Source organism: Cherax quadricarinatus, chromosome 52, assembly GCF_038502225.1.
Source record: "Cherax quadricarinatus isolate ZL_2023a chromosome 52, ASM3850222v1, whole genome shotgun sequence".
Taxonomy (NCBI): Eukaryota; Metazoa; Arthropoda; class Malacostraca; order Decapoda; family Parastacidae; genus Cherax; species Cherax quadricarinatus.
Window position 1 is genome coordinate 12,748,934 of NC_091343.1, and position 17,500 is coordinate 12,766,433.

The window sequence follows — 17,500 nt, forward strand, 5'->3', positions numbered from 1 at the left end:
TACAAGCTTACTGGATGCTCAAGCCATTATCACTCAAAACCCTTTATCACTCCAACCCTTCCTAGTACGTCCCCTACCCCACTTTCCTTCCACTTCTGGTGTGTATACCCTCTTAGTTATCCTATTCTGCTTCATAATTTTTGAAGGTCAGAACCACCTCAAGGACCCTTCCTTAGCCTACATAATTTTTCTTATGCTGATCCCACACCGTCTTCTAATTTCTACGCTCCGAATTGTCTACGTAATATTAACGCCACACATCGTCATCAAACACATCTACAATACCTCCAGCTCAGACCTCGCATTCATATCAAAGTCATGGTACCACAATGTTCTGGTATATTTCCCTTTTTGCTTCCACAGGTAAAAATCTTTCTACAAGTGTCTCGACACACCACCAACTTCTTGTCATAGATTCATCTGCCGACACGTTCACGCTCAAATATACGACCGAGTACATTCACTTTACACCACCTCCAGTTATATCCAATCTTTCATTGTTTAGATTTTTTGTTACTCTCCTCACGTTGTTATTTTTTATGTTCATTTTTAATTTCCTTTTAGATACCCTCTCAAACTCATCTACCTGTGTTTGCAGCTTCCCTTTAGAATCTTCTAAAAGAAGTGTCATCAGTTAAGAGCAACTTTTGCAAATCTCACTTTGTATCAGATCCATTATCCTTTAATCCCACACCTTTCCAACACGCTAGTATTTACTTCTTTCTCAACCCCGTCTTTATATATGTTCAGCAACCATGTTGACATCCTAAGGTCTGTTTTTACTTTAAGTGATGCTTCTTCTCTCCTACATACCTTAACGTGAGCATCACGCCTCAGGTTAGAGTATGCTTTTAGTAATCTACTACCTATTCTATACATTTTCATCATTTGCCATTCTGCTTCCCTATCCACCCTATCATATGCCTTTTTTAATTCATAAATGCAACGGTTTTTTACTTTCATCTAAATTTTGTTCACTTATATGCTACATTGTATACGCATGATCTATACATCCCCCTATTGTTCATAAATAATGCTCGTAACTAGGAAACCCTCCTTTTTAACCCTTTTCAAAAATCCTACCATAAACTATATACATTCAGAAGGTTTTTTTTCCTAGGGTTCTTACTCCCTCTTGTCCCCTTTTCCCCTTGTATGTTCTCTACGTGCAAATATTGAACAGATATGCCAACCACTCCAACACTATATACACTTCCACCTCTTTTTAACATCTCTACGTTAATCCCCTCTGTTCCAGCTGCTTTATTTCCTTTCATTCTATTCACCACCTTCCGCTTCATCTTCTGGCTCCTCCTTACTCCTACACTGTGTTAACCTTCTTGCCTAGTTCATGAAGTCCTTGCTTCCCTTTCTTCCTAAACATTTACCAGCTGCCTGAGGCTCCACCACGGTAGATAACAATGTCTGGAGCAGCCGAGGTGGGTAGTGCAAACTTTCCTGCTCTGGCTGGGCATGGAGAAAGTTTCTACCGGAAGGGTATGTACTACTTTTATGGTTTTAGAGAAAGTGTGCCCATCAAGTGGAGGGAGACGGAGAGTGCCTTTAAGTTGGTGAAGAGCTCTCGATCCAAGGAACTGGATCTATCTTCCTTTTACCTCCCAATACCGAAGCGCTATATAATGACGGATAAAGTAGTCCTTTAGCCCCTCAAGAATTCATGTGTGTTTGTGTGATATTTATTTTTTTATTAACACATCGGTCGTTTCCCACCAAAGCAGGGTGGCCCTAACTAACATGCTCACGCATGCTTGCTGGAAGTCCAAGCCCCTCGCACACAAAACCTCCTTTACCTCCTCCCTCCAACCTTTCCTAGACCGACCCCTACCCCGCCTTCCCTCCACTACAAATTTATACACTCTCGAAGTCTTTCTATTTCGTTCCATTCTCTCTACATATCCAAACCATTTCAATAACCCCTCCTCAGCCCTCTGGATAATAGTTTGGTAATCCCGTACCTCCTCCTAATCTCCAAACTACGGATTCTCTGCATTATATTCACACCACACATTGCCCTCAGACATGACATCTCCACTGCCTCCAGCCTTCTCCTTGTTGTAACATTCACCACCCATGCTTCACACCCATACAAGAACGTTGGTATAACTATACTCTCATACATTCCCCTCTTTGCTTTCGTGGATAAAGTTCTTATATATATATATATATATATATATATATATATATATATATATATATATATATATATATATATATATATATATATATGTCTTGCCGAATAGGTAAAACTTGCGATTTGGGTTTAAATAGCAACATTCTTCTTGCCGAATACGGCAAGCAAAAATTTGTGTATGCAATAATTTTTTTTTAAACACTGAAGGATGTTAAATGTTGGTAAGGTTGTTTTGGTGTATTTTGATACTTGCGCCATCATGTCAGGAGTGAGGCCAAGTGTGCCGTGAAGCAGGACTGAATGTTGTTCTGATTCTTGAATGTCTGGGTAATGTTGCAGTTTTGCACCACACGACCTACTGTTGACTTAGTAGGTGTAGCCGCTACACACACACACACACACACACTCGTGACATGTGAAAGTGGACGACGCTGTTGAGAAAATGCAAATAATGGGAAGTTTACATTTTTTGGGTAGAGGAGCAAATTAATAATAAGTTTCATCCTCCCTTTTGTTGGATCTAACCTGAGTACTTCCCATTCCTCTATAACTCCCTACAGTTTAGCTCAAACAAACTACAGTGAATGAACTGTTTTGACTACATACACAACGTGAGGAATATTGAGCGTCTCCGCTCACTCTTCATGACCCTCCATGACCCTTTGTGTTTTATATACAATAATAGTCTTTATCTTTACAAGTACATGATACAACTTATACAGACATATCTGACATCAGTGACATACTATATAGAAAGCCCCTGGTTATGCAGAGCATTTCGGGCAAATTAGGTTTTGTCCCCAGGATGCGACCCACACCAGTCGACTAACACCCAGGTATACACATTTACTGCTACGTGGACAGGAACAGCAGGTACATTAAGGAAACATGCCCCAGTGTTTCCACCCATACCGAGAATCGAACCACAGACCTCAATATTTGAGCCGAGTCGCTAGCAAGCGAGCTACGGGACACCCTCAGCTAAACCTTATTATCTAAACTATTAATCCCGTAACCTGGTGCTGGGTCATTATAGACAGTTTGACCTTAATGCACCAGGAGGCCTGGTCTCAGACCGGGCCGCGGGGGCGTTGACCCCCGGAACTCTCTCCAGGTAAACTCCAGGTATTTAGAAACTTTCACTTCCGTGACTAATTATAATTTATTAAGAAACTTCATATATTAGAGATTCTATGACGTCATTATGCTGTATAGCCCTTGTGGCTTAGCGCTTCTTTTTTATTATAATAATAATATGACGTCATTAGTGTGCTTGACCCTCATTGGCTAATTCTGTGTGATGTCAATGGCTCCTTGTGTGGTGTTACCTCCCTGGTGGTCAACTGCAACTGTGGTGTTACCTCCCTGGTGGTCAACTGCAACTGTGGTGTTACCTCCCTGGTGGTCAACTCCAGTAACTGGGGTGTTACCTCCCTGGTGGTCAACTGCAACTGTGGTGTTACCTCCCTGGTGGTCAACTGCAACTGTGGTGTTACCTCCCTGGTGGTCAACTGCAACTGTGGTGTTACCTCCCTGGTGGTCAACTGCAACTGTGGTGTTACCTCCCTGGTGGTCAACTGCAACTGTGGTGTTACCTCCCTGGTGGTCAACTGCAACTGTGGTGTTACCTCCCTGGTGGTCAACTCCAGTAACTGGGGGTGTTACCTCCCTGGTGGTCAACTGCAACTGTGGTGTTACCTCCCTGGTGGTCAACTCCAGTAACTGGGGGTTACCTCCCTGGTGATCAACTCCAGTAACTGGGGGTGTTACCTTCCTGGTGGTCAACTCCAGTAACTGGGGGTGTTACCTTCCTGGTGGTCAACTCCAGTAACTGGGGGTGTTACCTCCCTGGTGGTCAACTCCTGCAACTGAACGTAGTCTGTCTACGAAGCTGAGTCTGAAATAAGGAGTGTGTGTTCACTTCAGCCAGAGTGCCTGGCTGGAGATTGAGGTTCTGTAAGACTTTTTGGGGTTCAGTGTTTTTTTTCTTAGTTTATTTAATAAATAACTTCCTATTAAGGTAAATGTATGTCAGTATGAGGGTTTTTAATAACAATGACGCCTTTCCATGTGCTGGGGAGGGAAGGAGGGACCCCTTTGATCTCTCTGGGGGGGGGGGGGGAGGAGGGGAGGGAAGCTATCATCCATCAAGAAGTAGGAGGGAAGGAACCTTTCATCCGTCACCTGTTCATTATCTTAAAATTACTATAATGAAATCTATAATGTTCACACACACACACACACACACACACACACACACACACACACACACACACACACACTCGACCCCCGCAACCTCAACTAGGTGAGTACACACACACACACACACACACACACACACACACACACACACACACACACACACACACACACACACACACACACACACACACACACACACAGGAGCTCGGACTCGACCCCCGCAACCTCAACTAGGTGAGTACACACACACACACACACACACACACACATATATATATATATATATATATATATATATATATATATATAGTGTGTGTGTGTGTTTATTTCCACATACAGTTTCCCGAGGTGAGATGAGATACAAGTGTGGTGCTGCTGACAATACAGAAGTCAAGAAATCTTTGTTGGAACAACGTGTTGCTGTGTAAAGCTTTATCAAGTCATGACTAAATAAAGTTCTATATACAGTAAAATGTTGCCTCAAGCTTGTCTTCAATAAAGCAGCGGTAGCTGATGGTGTTTTGGTGGACTGTGGCAACAGTGACCGTAGCTACAATATCCTTGATATTGTAGTTACTGAGCTAATTGCTAATACGATAATTTGCAGGTGTGTTGCGGGAGGCTATTAGGTCCACATTCGTGGGACATTCACCATATATAACTCAAGAAAGTAAAAAATATTCCGCTTGACCTTGAATAAAACTGGTGAGTGAGATAAGCTTTGAAAAAACAAAAATAAACTGGTATATTTCTATGAGGTTTAGTAACATTTTTGTATTAGTGGGAAGATGATGTTTATAGTGTTTATTATATTAATTTCAGATTGCATGGACCAGTTATACTGAAGAAATAGTGAACATGGAAATGCTGTTTTTTATGAGATAATTTATGAATTCCTCATACGACTGGCTTCAAACTCATATTTTGATAATTTGCCGATAATTTGAGAATGCATTTTCTGAGCGGCTTCAAACTTAATGCTGATGTATTTTGGGATATCTATTTCTGTGAGATAATTAGACATCCTCATCAGACCGGCTTTACACTTCGACAATTACTGTGTTTTAATGGGATGTTCGAAGTGGTGTTGGGTTGTGTAGGCGATAATTTATCATTTTTGTTAAAGTAACTGGAGTAATTTCCAAGTGATAACTTGCTGATATATAACTGCAGTAAAATATTATGCTGCGCTCTGCACAATGCTTTTTTGTGTATTGAGTTAGAGGCGGCGGGGCTACGGAATTGCTGTTCCCGGACTGACCGGCGGTTGAAACACATCTCTTCCCTTAAGGGAAGTTCCTTGATGCTGGTGAGGGGCTCTTGATCTAAAGAATTGGATCTGTGCTCCGGTTCCCTGAATTGAGTCTGAATACCTTCCATCCCCCCACATGCGCTGTATAATCCTACAGGTTTAGCGCTCCCCCATGATTATAATAATAATTAAACCCATCTCGTTCTGATGTACGTTGGAAGACAGCCACTGAATGACTGATGGTGAATGTGGTTTCCTTAACTGGGTCATCCTAATTTGGTGAGAGACGGGCGATGTAGTAGAGAGAAAAAAATTACACGTCTGGATTGTTTTGAACACAAGATTTCGTATATAATTCCTCTCCATACCTCGGTGTTCTCAATAGGCAAATCTCTCTTACAAAAGGCTGTAGCAACCTGCAGGTAACTGACTTCTTTGTCATAGGGGTAGAAAGCTCGACAATATAGAAAACAAAGGTTGTGCTATTGTTTGTTTATGGTAAAGGCTAATTACAAACACAGGACTGTCGTTGTTTGTTCATGTGCGCTTATGAATGAGGTCGTTTACCTTATGGTTAGGCTGCTTGCATAAATCTGTACTTGATAACCTTAACATCTTTTCAAGATGACCTTAACAGATCATAGCAGCAACAACAGATTATTAGCTCAGTTTTCCGTGATCCAGGAAATTAAAGTACAAGTCCCTTTCCTCCGATCAAATCTGATTGCTTCCCATTCATCCATCAATCCATATATATATATATATATATATATATATATATATATATATATATATATATATATATATATATATATATATATATATATATATATATATAAAGGAATAATAAGCAATAATTTCTCAAAAGTCATTCTGAACCTAACGAAAAAATATATTTCATTGTGTTTGTTTATTATTAAATTATTGTAAACTTATCTAAAATATATTTTGTTGGATTAGGCTAAATTGAATTACGCTTGTTTTAATAAGGTTAGGTGAGTTTTCTAAGGTTTTTTTGGTACAAAATTATTCATTTTTACATTAACATAAATTAAAATTTATATATCTTTAAAAGTATAAGAGAAAAATTTAGAATAAACTTAATTTTAAATGAGTTCTTGCTAATTGACCAGTTTTACCTATTCGGCACGACACACACACACACACACACACACACACACACACACACACACACACACACACACACACACACACACACACACACACACACATATATATATATATACACATATATATATATATATATATATATATATATATATATATATATATATATATATATATATATATATATATATATATATATATATTATTGTGCCCACGGAACAAGTGGTATCGATCAATAACAACACTGCACTAGCCAAGTAGTCAAACCCATGCTGTTTCGGCCCACCTCCTGGTGAGAGAGGCGGCGGGCCAAAACACCATGGGTTTTACTCCTTGGCTAGTGCAGTGTTCTTTTCGATATAAGAACATATGAAAGAAGGAACACTGCAACAGGCCTACTGGCCCATGCGAGGCAGGCCGAAGTCTCCTACTGGCTTAAGCCAATGCCCCAACCTAGTCAGGTCAGGTAACATTCACTTAAGGAACACGACACCTGACCTAGTAGCACAAGCTAATCAGGTCCAACTCACACCCACCCACACCCACTCATGTATTTATCTAACCTATTTTTAAAACTACACGACGTTTTAGCCTCTATAACTGTACTCGGGAGTTTGTTCCACTCATCCACAACTCTATTACCAAACCAGTACTTTCCTATATCCTTCCTGAATCTGAATTTTTTCAACTTAAAACCATTGCTACGAGTCCTGTCGAGGCTAGATATTTTCAACACGTTATTTAAATCCCCTTTATTTATTCCTGTCTTCCATTTATACACCTCAATCATATCCCCCCCTAATTCTACGTCTTTCTAGAGAGTGCAGATTCAGGGCCCTTAGTCTATCCTCATAGGGAAGATTTCTGATACGTATACATTATATATATATATATATATATATATATATATATATATATATATATATATATATATATATATATATATATATATATATTTTATATATATATATATATATATATATATATATATATATATATATATATATATATATATATATATATATATATATATATATATATATATATATATATATATTTGTCGGAAAATTATTTTGTAACTTTTCATTGCAATTTTCTTGCATTACTTTTTTCTTTTCCTGAGCACTCGAGTTATTATATTTAAATGAAACCGCTAAACCCGAGTGAGTATAGAGAATGCGTAGCTGAAGTGACTTATTTGATGACTATTCACATGCATGTATTCAAGAAAGTTCTGGCTGGTATATCTCATGTGTGGGAAAGTTGCGTAGCCATAACAAGCGTGTGAAGTACGCGGAGTGGTGCTTTCTCTCTGTCAGGTTGTGTGTGTGTGTGTGTGTGTGTGTGTACTCACCTATTTGTACTCACCTATTTGTGGTTGCAGGGGTCGAGTCCTAGCTCCTGGCCCCGCCTCTTCACCGGTTGCTACTAGACCCTCTCTCTCCCCGCTCCATGAGCTTTATCAAACCTCGTCTTAAAACTGTGTATGGTTCCTGCCTCCACTACGTCATTTTCTAGGCTATTCCACTGCCTTACAACTCTATGACTGAAGAAATACTTCCTACTATCTCTCTGACTCATTTGTGTCTTCAACTTCCAATTGTGGCCTCTTGTTTCTGTGTCCCCTCCCTGGAACATCCTGTCCTTGTCCACCTTGTCTATTCCACGCAGTATTTTATATGTCGTTATCATGTCTCCCCTGACCCTCCTGTCCTCCAGTGTCGTCAGGCCGATTTCCCTTAATCTTTCTTCATAGGACATTCCCCTTAGCTCTGGAACTAACCTTGTTGCAAACCTTTGTACTTTCTCTAGTTTCTTGACGTGCTTTATCAAGTGCGGGTTCCAAACAGGTGCTGCATACTCCAGTATGGGCCTGACATACACGGTGTACAGTGTCTTGAATGATTCCTTACTAAGGTGTCGGAATGCTGTTCTCAGGTTTGCCAGGCGCCCATATGCTGCAGCAGTTATCTGATTGATGTGTGCTTCCGGAGACATGCTCGGTGTTATACTCACCCCAAGATCTTTCTCCTTGAGTGAGGTTTGCAGTCTTTGGCCACCTAGCCTATACTCTGTCTGTGGTCTTCTGTGCCCTTCCCCTATCTTCATGACTTTGCATTTGGCAGGATTAAATTCGAGAAGCCATTTGCTGGACCAGGTGTCCAGTCTGTCCAGGTCTCTTTGAAGTCCTGCCTGGTCCTCATCAGATTTAATTCTCCTCATTAACTTCACATCATCTGCAAACAGGGACACTTCTGAGTCTAACCCTTCCGTCATGTCGTTCACATATACCAAAAATAGCACTGGTCCTAGGACCGACCCCTGTGGGACCCCGCTCGTCACAGGTGCCCACTGTGATACATCATTACGTACCATGACTCGTTGTTGCCTCCCTGTCAGGTATTCTCTGATCCATTGCAGTGCCCTTCCTGTTATATGCGCCTGATGCTCTAGCTTCTGCACTAATCTCTTGTGAGGAACTGTGTCAAAGGCCTTCTTGCAGTCCAAGAAGATGCAATCAACCCACCCCTCTCTCTCTTGTCTTACTTCTGTTATTTTATCATAAAACTCCAGAAGGTTTGTGACACAGGATTTGCCTTCCGTGAATCCGTGCTGGTTGGCATTTATACTCCTGTTCCGTTCCAGGTGCTCCACCACTCTCCTCCTGATAATCTTCTCCATAATTTTGCATACTATACACGTCAATGACACAGGTCTATAGTTTAGTGCCTCTTTTCTGTCTCCTTTTTTGAAAATGGGAACTACATTTGCTGTCTTCCATACCTCAGGTAGTTGCCCAGTTTCCAGGGATGTGTTGAAGATTGTGGTAAGTGGTACGCACAACATATCTGCTCCCTCTCTAAGGACCCATGGAGAGATGTTGTCCGGTCCCATTGCCTTTGAGGTATCGATGTCCCTTAGCAGTTTCTTCACCTCCTCCTCATCTGTATGTATGTCGTCCAACACTTGTTGGTGTATTCCTTGTTGGTGTCCCCATCTGGTCTGTCCCCCCAGAGTCCTTCCTGTCTCTACTGTAAATACTTCCTTAAATCTCGTGTTGAGCTCCTCACATACCTCTTGATCGTTTTTTGTGAGTTCCCCACCTTCTTTCCTCAGCCTTATCACCTGGTCCTTGACTGTTGTCTTCTTCCTAATGTGGCTATACAGCAGTTTCGGGTCAGATTTGACTTTCGATGCTATGTCGTTTTCATACTGTCTCTGGGCCTCCCTCCTTATCTGCGCATACTCGTTTCTGGCTCTTCTACTAATCTCCTTGTTTTCCTGGGTCCTATGCCTCCTGTACCTTTTCCATTCTCTGTTGCACTTAGCTTTTGCCTCCCTACACCTTCGGGTAAACCAAGGACTCGTCTTGGTCTTCCTATTATTTCTGTTTCCCTTGGGAACAAAACTTTCCTCTGCCTCCTTGCACTTTGTTGCCACATATTCCATCATCTCGTTTACTGATTTTCCTACCATTTCTCTGTCCCACTGAACCTCCTGCAGGAAGTTTCTCATACCTGTGTAGTCCCCCCTTTTATAGTTTGGCCTGTCCCCTTCAGTTCCTGTTACCTTCTCCACTTGTAACTCTACTATATAGTCAAAACTCAGAACCACATGATCGCTAGCTCCAAGGGGCCTCTCGTAAGTGATGTCCTCGATGTCTGAACTGCTCAGGGTGAACACAAGATCCAGTCTTGCTGGCTCATCCTCCCCTCTCTCTCTGGTTGTGTCCCTGACATGTTGATGCATGAGGTTTTCAAGTACCACATCCATCATCTTTGCTCTCCATGTTTCGGGACCCCCATGTGGCTCCAGGTTTTCCCAGTCGATCTCCCTGTGGTTGAAATCGCCCATTACCAGTAACTTTGCTCTGCTCGAGTGAGCTCTTCTTGCCACCTCAGCCAGTGTGTCCACCATCACCCTGTTGTTTTCTTCGTACTCCTCTCTTGGCCTCCTGCAGTTCTGTGGTGGGTTATACATCACTCCAATGACTACTTTATGTTCTCCGGACTGAATTGTACCTACAATGTAGTCTCTTTCTCCAATCATGTCCATGCCTTCCATTTCCTCAAATCCCCATTGGTGTTTTATGAGCAGTGCAACCCCTCCTCCCCCTCTACTCCTTCTATCTTTCCTCAGGATCTGATATCCTGTTGGGAAGATTGTGTCTGTTATTATCTCAGCGAGTTTTGTTTCTGTGACTGCTATGATGTCTGGGGATTTTTCACTGATTCTTTCATTCCACTCCTCATGTTTATTCATTATTCCATCCGCATTTGTGTACCAAACCTTTAGTTTCTTTTCTATCATTGTGGTCATGCAAGTATATTGGGGTTGGGGGAGGGAGAGCCTTGGTGGGGGCCTATATGGGGCTGTGGTGTAGGTGGGGTATGTGTTGATGGGGGTGGGGTCAGAATGCCCATAAGGGACAGCTGTTGGGGTGAGGTTTGTGATATGGGGGTTGGTGGCAGAGGGAACAGTGAGTGGGTTGGAGTATAGGTTGCTCAGTTGCGTTGGGAATGTCGCGGGTGGGGTCTTTTGGTGGGAGATTCTGTGGGGTGTGTTTGCCCTTCCTCCTGTGTCTGGGTCCTGCTCATTTTCATTGCTTCTCGTTCCTCCTTGCGTCTCTGTACCCTCTCTTTCAGTGTAGTCCTTTCTTCTTGTGTTCTGTCGCGGTCGAGGTATACTCTCTGGTACCCCTCTTTGTCTCTCAGTCTTGCTTTCTCTTGCAGAATCCTGATTCGAACTGATTCTTCCTTGAAAGTTACTCTGACAGGCCGTATCCTTCCACTCGCAAACCACCCAATTCTCTGAAAATTTGTCACCTGGGTCATATTGCCCTCCCCTATTGTTTTCATGATGCCTTCAATCATTTTTTTCTCCTCCTGTTTTATTTCTTCAAAGTTGGCCCCCTTGGCTTCTTGGAGCCCGTACACAAAAACTGACCTCGCCCTTTCCTCCTCCCACTTAGTCTCCATCTGCTTCCTCTGAGGCATTTTGTTTCCTTCCATTGACATGTTCTTGCCTTCAGTCCCTGTCATATCTGAAACATCTATTCTTAGTGGACTGTCTTTCCTGGCCAGCTGTCCCTTGCTACTGCAGTTGGCTGTTAGAACCTCTGCATATAACAAACCTTCATTTTCTTCGGACCTGTCGCTTGATCTTAGTGTGCTCATCGTCTTTTCCCTGGCCCCACGTGGGTCTGATAGGTCCTTCGTGTATGGCATGTCTCCGTTGTTGCTTACCATCCCCTTGTCTGCGCCTGACTCTGAATTTCCATCATTGTCTTCAGACCTGTCGTTTGATCTCAGTGTGCTCGTCGTCTTTTCCCTGGCCCCACGTGGGTCTGATAGGGCCTTCCCGTACGGCATGTCTCCGTTGTTGCTTACCATCCCCTTGTCTGCGCCTGACTTTGAATTTCCTGATGTCACGTCTGAATTGTCATTTGTCTCTCTAATCTGTTTCAGGCTTTGCAGTTTCTCTTCTAAGCACTGTATCCTAGCTTCTGCTGCTAAGGCCTGTACTTCCCACTTCCTGCACTCTTCAGCTATCCGCCCCTCCATTTTCTTACCAAGCTCTACTATCTTCCTTCCCCACTCTTCCTCCCTTTTTTGGAGCTCTAACTCCCAGTCTTTCCTCCCTGGTTCTTCTACCAGATCTCTGTGTGTGTGTGGTGTGTGTGTGTGTGTGTGTGTGGTGTGTGTGTGTGTGTGGTGTGTGTGTGTGGTGTGTGTGTGTGTGTGGTGTGTGTGTGTGTGTGGTGTGTGTGTGTGTGTGTGTGTGTGTGTGTGTGTGTGTGTGTGTGTACTCGCCTAATTGTACTCACTTAATTGTGGTTGCAGGGGTCGAGACTCAGCTCCTGGCTCCGCCTCTTCACTGATCGCTACTAGGTCCTCTCTCTCTCTCTCTGCTTCCAGAGCTTTGTCATACCTCGTCTTAAAGCTATGTATAGTTCCTGCCTCCACTACATCACTTGTTAGGCTATTCCACTTCCTGACAACTCTATGACTAAAGAAATACTTCCTAACATCCCTCTGACTCGTCTACGTCTTCGGCTTCCAATTGTGACCTCTTGTTTCTGTGTCCCCTCTCTGGAACAACCTGTCTCTGTCTAGCTTATCTATTTCACGCAGTATTTTGTATGTCGTTATCATGTCTCCCCTGACCCTCCTGTCCTCCAATGTCGTCAGTCCGATTTCCCTCAACCTTTCTTCGTAGGACATACCCCTGAGCTCCGGAACTAGCCTTGTTGCAAACCTCTGCACTTTCTCTAGTTTCTTGACGTGTTTCACCAGGTGTGGGTTGCAAACTGGTGCTGCATACTCCAGTATGGGCCTGATGTACACAGTGTACAGTGTCTTGAACGATTCCTTACTAAAGTATCGGAACGCTATTTTCAGGTTTGCCAGGCGCCCATATGCTGCAGCAGTTACCTGGTTGTTGTGTGCCTCCGGAGACATGCTCGGTATTATGGTCGCCCCTAGATCTTTCTCCTTGAATGAGGTTTGCAGTCCTTTGCCACCTAGTCTATACTCTGTCTGCGATTTTCTTTGCCCTTCTCCGATCTTCATGACTTTGCATTTGGCAAGGTTGAATTCAAGAAGCCAGTTGCTGGACCACGTGTCCAGTCTGTCGAGGTCTCTTTGAAGTTCTGCCTGGTCCTCATCTTATTTAATTCTCCTCATTAACTTCACATCATCTGCAAACAGGGACACTTCTGAGTCTATCCCTTCCGTCATGTCATTCACATATACCAGAAATAGCACTGGTCCTAGGGCCGACCCCTGTGGGACCCCGCTCGTCACAGGTGCCCACTGTGATACCTCATCCTGTACCATGACTCGTTGTTGCCTCCCTGTCAGATATTCTCTGATCCATTGCAGTGCCCTTCCTGTTATACGCGCCTGATCCTCTAGTTTCTGCACTAGTCGTTTGTGAGGAACTGTGTAGAAGGCCTTCTTGCAGTCCAAGAAAATGCAATCAACCCACCCCTCTGTCTCGTGTCATACTTCTGTAACTTTGTCATAGAACTCCAGAAGGTTTGTGACACAGGATTTGTATGTGTGTGTGTGTGTATGTGTGTGTGTATGTGTGTGTGTGTGTGTGTGTGTGTGTGTGTGTGTGTGTGTGTGTGTGTGTGTGTGTGCGTGTGTGTGTGTGTGCGTGTGTGATAGAGCTTTGGAGACCAGTTAGTGATTGTGGTGTAAGCTGTGTGACCTAGTCAAGGTGAAAATAAAGTATATATGCCCCAAGAGCAGTGTATCTCCCATTGTATATACACCGAGAGCTGTGTATCTTTCAATGTATATACCCCAAGAGGGGTGGATCTTCCAGTGTATATACCACAATAGGTTTGTATCTTCCAGTATTTATACAACAAGAGCTTCATCTTAATCCTTACTTCATTTATTAATGTATTTTTTACGGAAATATTTAGAGATGAACTACAGCATCTCGCTCTTTAGAGCAGTGTCAGCTGTATATAGATCGTACCATAGCAATCTTGGTATACTATACCAAGTTGAGCACAGACACATGTAAACTTGGGTAAAGATACTCAGGTTTACATGTGTCTGATTCTTTATAGAGCGCATCCTTCTCACACAGATCTTGCGCCTGCCTTCCTGTTTTTTTTTTTATCCCTTAGGTAGGTGTGAGATATATGTCTAGGTGAATATACAGTGAGAGACGTCTTGGTGAATATACACTTAGAGATATACGTCTATTGGTGTAAATATATCGTTTACATAGTGTATCTACAGTGACGTTAGAGGCATTGACAGAGATGGTGTTGATGATCAGGTGGTGTCAGACGCAGTGCTGGAGGTGATATGAGACAGTGTTGGTGATATGAGATGCAGTGTTGGTGAGATGAGACGCAGTGTTGGTGATATGAGAAGCAGTGTTGGAGGTAATGTGAGAGGCCGTATGTAACTGAGGTGGTGAAAGACGCAGTGTTTCAGGTGTGGGAAGGTGGTGGAGTTGGTGCTGGAGGTTTGAGACGTGGTGGTGCTGGAGGTGTGGGAAGTGGTGTAGGTGTGGGAGGAGGTGGTGCTGGAGATAGTAACAAGGCCGGGGTCACTCTAGGTCACCGCTGCACCACAATTCACTTCACCATTGAGATCAGTGAATGTCTCGGAATAAAAAAAAACAGGTCTATCCCACCTGTCTCTGCTATTTTTAGCGCAGCTAACAATGTTTTTGCTCACAGACGTTCGCGTGTGTGTATGTGTATTAGTATTTTTGGGGATATTTTATTTATATATACTTATGTATGCGGCTGGAATCATAATGGCTGACAATTTGATGTCAACAGAGGATGAGTGAGTAGGCTGTTAATTTTGGAAATGATTCATTATTATAAAAACATTAGAATGTCAATTAATTTAATTGATAGTAGGCCTTTTGGAAAATTCATGTAAGTTGGTGTGTCAGGTTGTACCTGTAAAATATTTGTACACAGTAATATGAGTGAATTAATATAAATGAGAAATATTTGGCAGGGATAGGCTTCCCAATGTATTTTTATTTATATACTGTACATGCTGACACGTTAGGCTGTATTATATAATTACCCGGGAAGGCGGGTCTCTGTGAGGTGAGGAAGACTTTGTAATTATTGTTGAAATGTCTTGCCTAATTATTGCATATGTAAGTATTTTGTGGTTTGTTTATATATTTTTTTTACCAGTAGTCTTGTATTGTTGAATGTGTGTAATTAATGATTTCGAAGTTAATGTTAATAAATGTCAGAGGCTAAAATTACAAAGTGCATTATAAAATAATAAAAGAGATTGGTAGTTGCAGAAGGGTGTGGAAGGGGTAAAGTTTATGTTGGATTATGTCTAGAGTGAACGCCAGAGCGGGAGTAGACGAGGTAGTGTAGCCGGCTGGCTCCTCATATATTAACTTAATTATTGCAGAAGCTACAGAAGTGTACTGACAGAGCTGCTGAAGTTCCATATGTAGTGGTAAAAAGTAGGTGGATATTGTACCTGTTCTTAAAATTATAATATATAGAATTAGTGGTTGCTGTACTCATATGATAGAATGGTGAGTGACTGCAGCTTCGTCTTAGGGTAGTGATGTGTATCAGGACATCGTGGTTCAGTTATGAATTCTAGGGATACATGTTATCAGTCCGGAAGTGGTGTGGTGGAGGTGGGCAGCATCCATATGTTGAAACATGGTATGGAGAGGCCTGGTCCAGAGATCCGGTCCCTTCACACACCAGTAATCCCGAAAACAACACATCACAGGTGGCAGCCCAACAGTTTTCAGCTCCTGGCTCACCTTGTCTAGTATCATTGTCATACCTATTCTTAAAACTGTGTATGGACCTCTCTTTCACTATTTAGTACTTAACTCTACAAAATTAACAAATCACTTTCTACTGCCTCAAAAAATCATTAAACACTGTGTTACTCCCCTAGCCTCAGAGCCCCATAACTAAATGCTCAAAGATCAATAAATATTGAATAACTGTATTTCATAAATGTATAACCCGTGACCCAATCAAACTATGTTTTTAATTGCATTACCTAATACAAAAATCCATTCTCTTGAATACATAGTAACTCATCTAATGACCATATGACCTGTTTCTGCACTACAAATAATTAATTTTGTTCGATTTGATCGGATTAATAAATTGTATGACTACATATAGTAAACTGATCATTTTTTTATATTATACATTGTACATTTGTACAACTATAATGCTTCATAATTGAAATGTTCAAATTTCATTGTTTAATTAAAATACTCAATTGTACTTCATATTGTAAATTGTTTACTGTAATTTTTACCACTGAATCTATCATTGCTTAGTTAATTTTAAGTTAATTTTAAGCCTGCCCATAATGCTCTGCATACAAAGGGCTTTTGGTATATATACCCAGCTACTATAATTCCTTGTACAACTACGTATCGTGTCCAAATAAACTATTATTATTATTATTATTATTATTATTATTATTATTATTATTTATTATAAGGCCTTATAATGATTATAATAATAATATTATAAGGCCATTCAACTTCCTGGCCGCCCTGAGGTTGAAGAAACACTGATATTCCAGCAGCTCATCTGTTTCTTTAATTTCCAACCGCGCCCTCGTGTACTCTTTCATCGCCTCGAACATTCCGTTCCTGTCCACTCTTATCAAATCCTCTTGAGTATTTTGCGTTTAATAATGTCTTCCGTGGTTCTTTCTTCTATGTAATGTCAAGTTCAGTTCCTGTAGTGTCTCCATAGTTCATTACCCGGAGCTCTGGTACTAGTCTCGTTACAAACTTTATCACTTTCTGCAGTTTCTGTATATGCTTTATCATGTGAGAACTCCATGTTGGTGCTCCTTACTTCAAGCTGAGCCTGACATAAGCCTTTAGGGTCACGAATGACTTTACATTTGCTGCAAAGGATATTCGGTTGATGGGCGCCCCGCCTCTGGCGATATATACTCGGCACTAGGATCGCCCTTAGGTCTTTCTCCTTGAGGGGGATGGGAGTTGCAACCTCTGTTCCCTAAGTCTTCTTAATTTCCAATCTTCCCTCTTCCCAAAATTCTCCTAACCTTACATTTGTTGCGGTTGAATTACAGTAGCCACTTGTCAGACCAATCCTGCAATTTGACCAGGTTCTTTTCAGTTTTTATTCGCTTCATTAATTTTACATTAGCAAACAGTGACACACTTGATTCTCTTCTGGTATATCATTAATATATTAAAGAAATAGTACCAGTCTCAATACTGATTCTTGTAGA

The 17,500-nt window shown here is 41.8% G+C and overlaps 1 protein-coding gene and 1 long non-coding RNA gene across 2 annotated transcripts in view; one reads left to right on the forward strand and one right to left on the reverse strand.

The window, feature by feature from the left end:
- LOC128696816 (pro-resilin) overlaps positions 1 to 17,500 on the reverse strand; it is a 105,917-nt gene that overhangs the window by 34,324 nt on the left and 54,093 nt on the right. The gene's annotated exons all lie outside the window — the stretch shown is intronic.
- Positions 3,970 to 6,341, forward strand: LOC128696823 (uncharacterized). Its single transcript, XR_008408207.2, has 3 exons — positions 3,970 to 4,108; positions 4,962 to 5,059; positions 5,177 to 6,341. It is a non-coding gene; the product is annotated as an uncharacterized lncRNA (long non-coding RNA).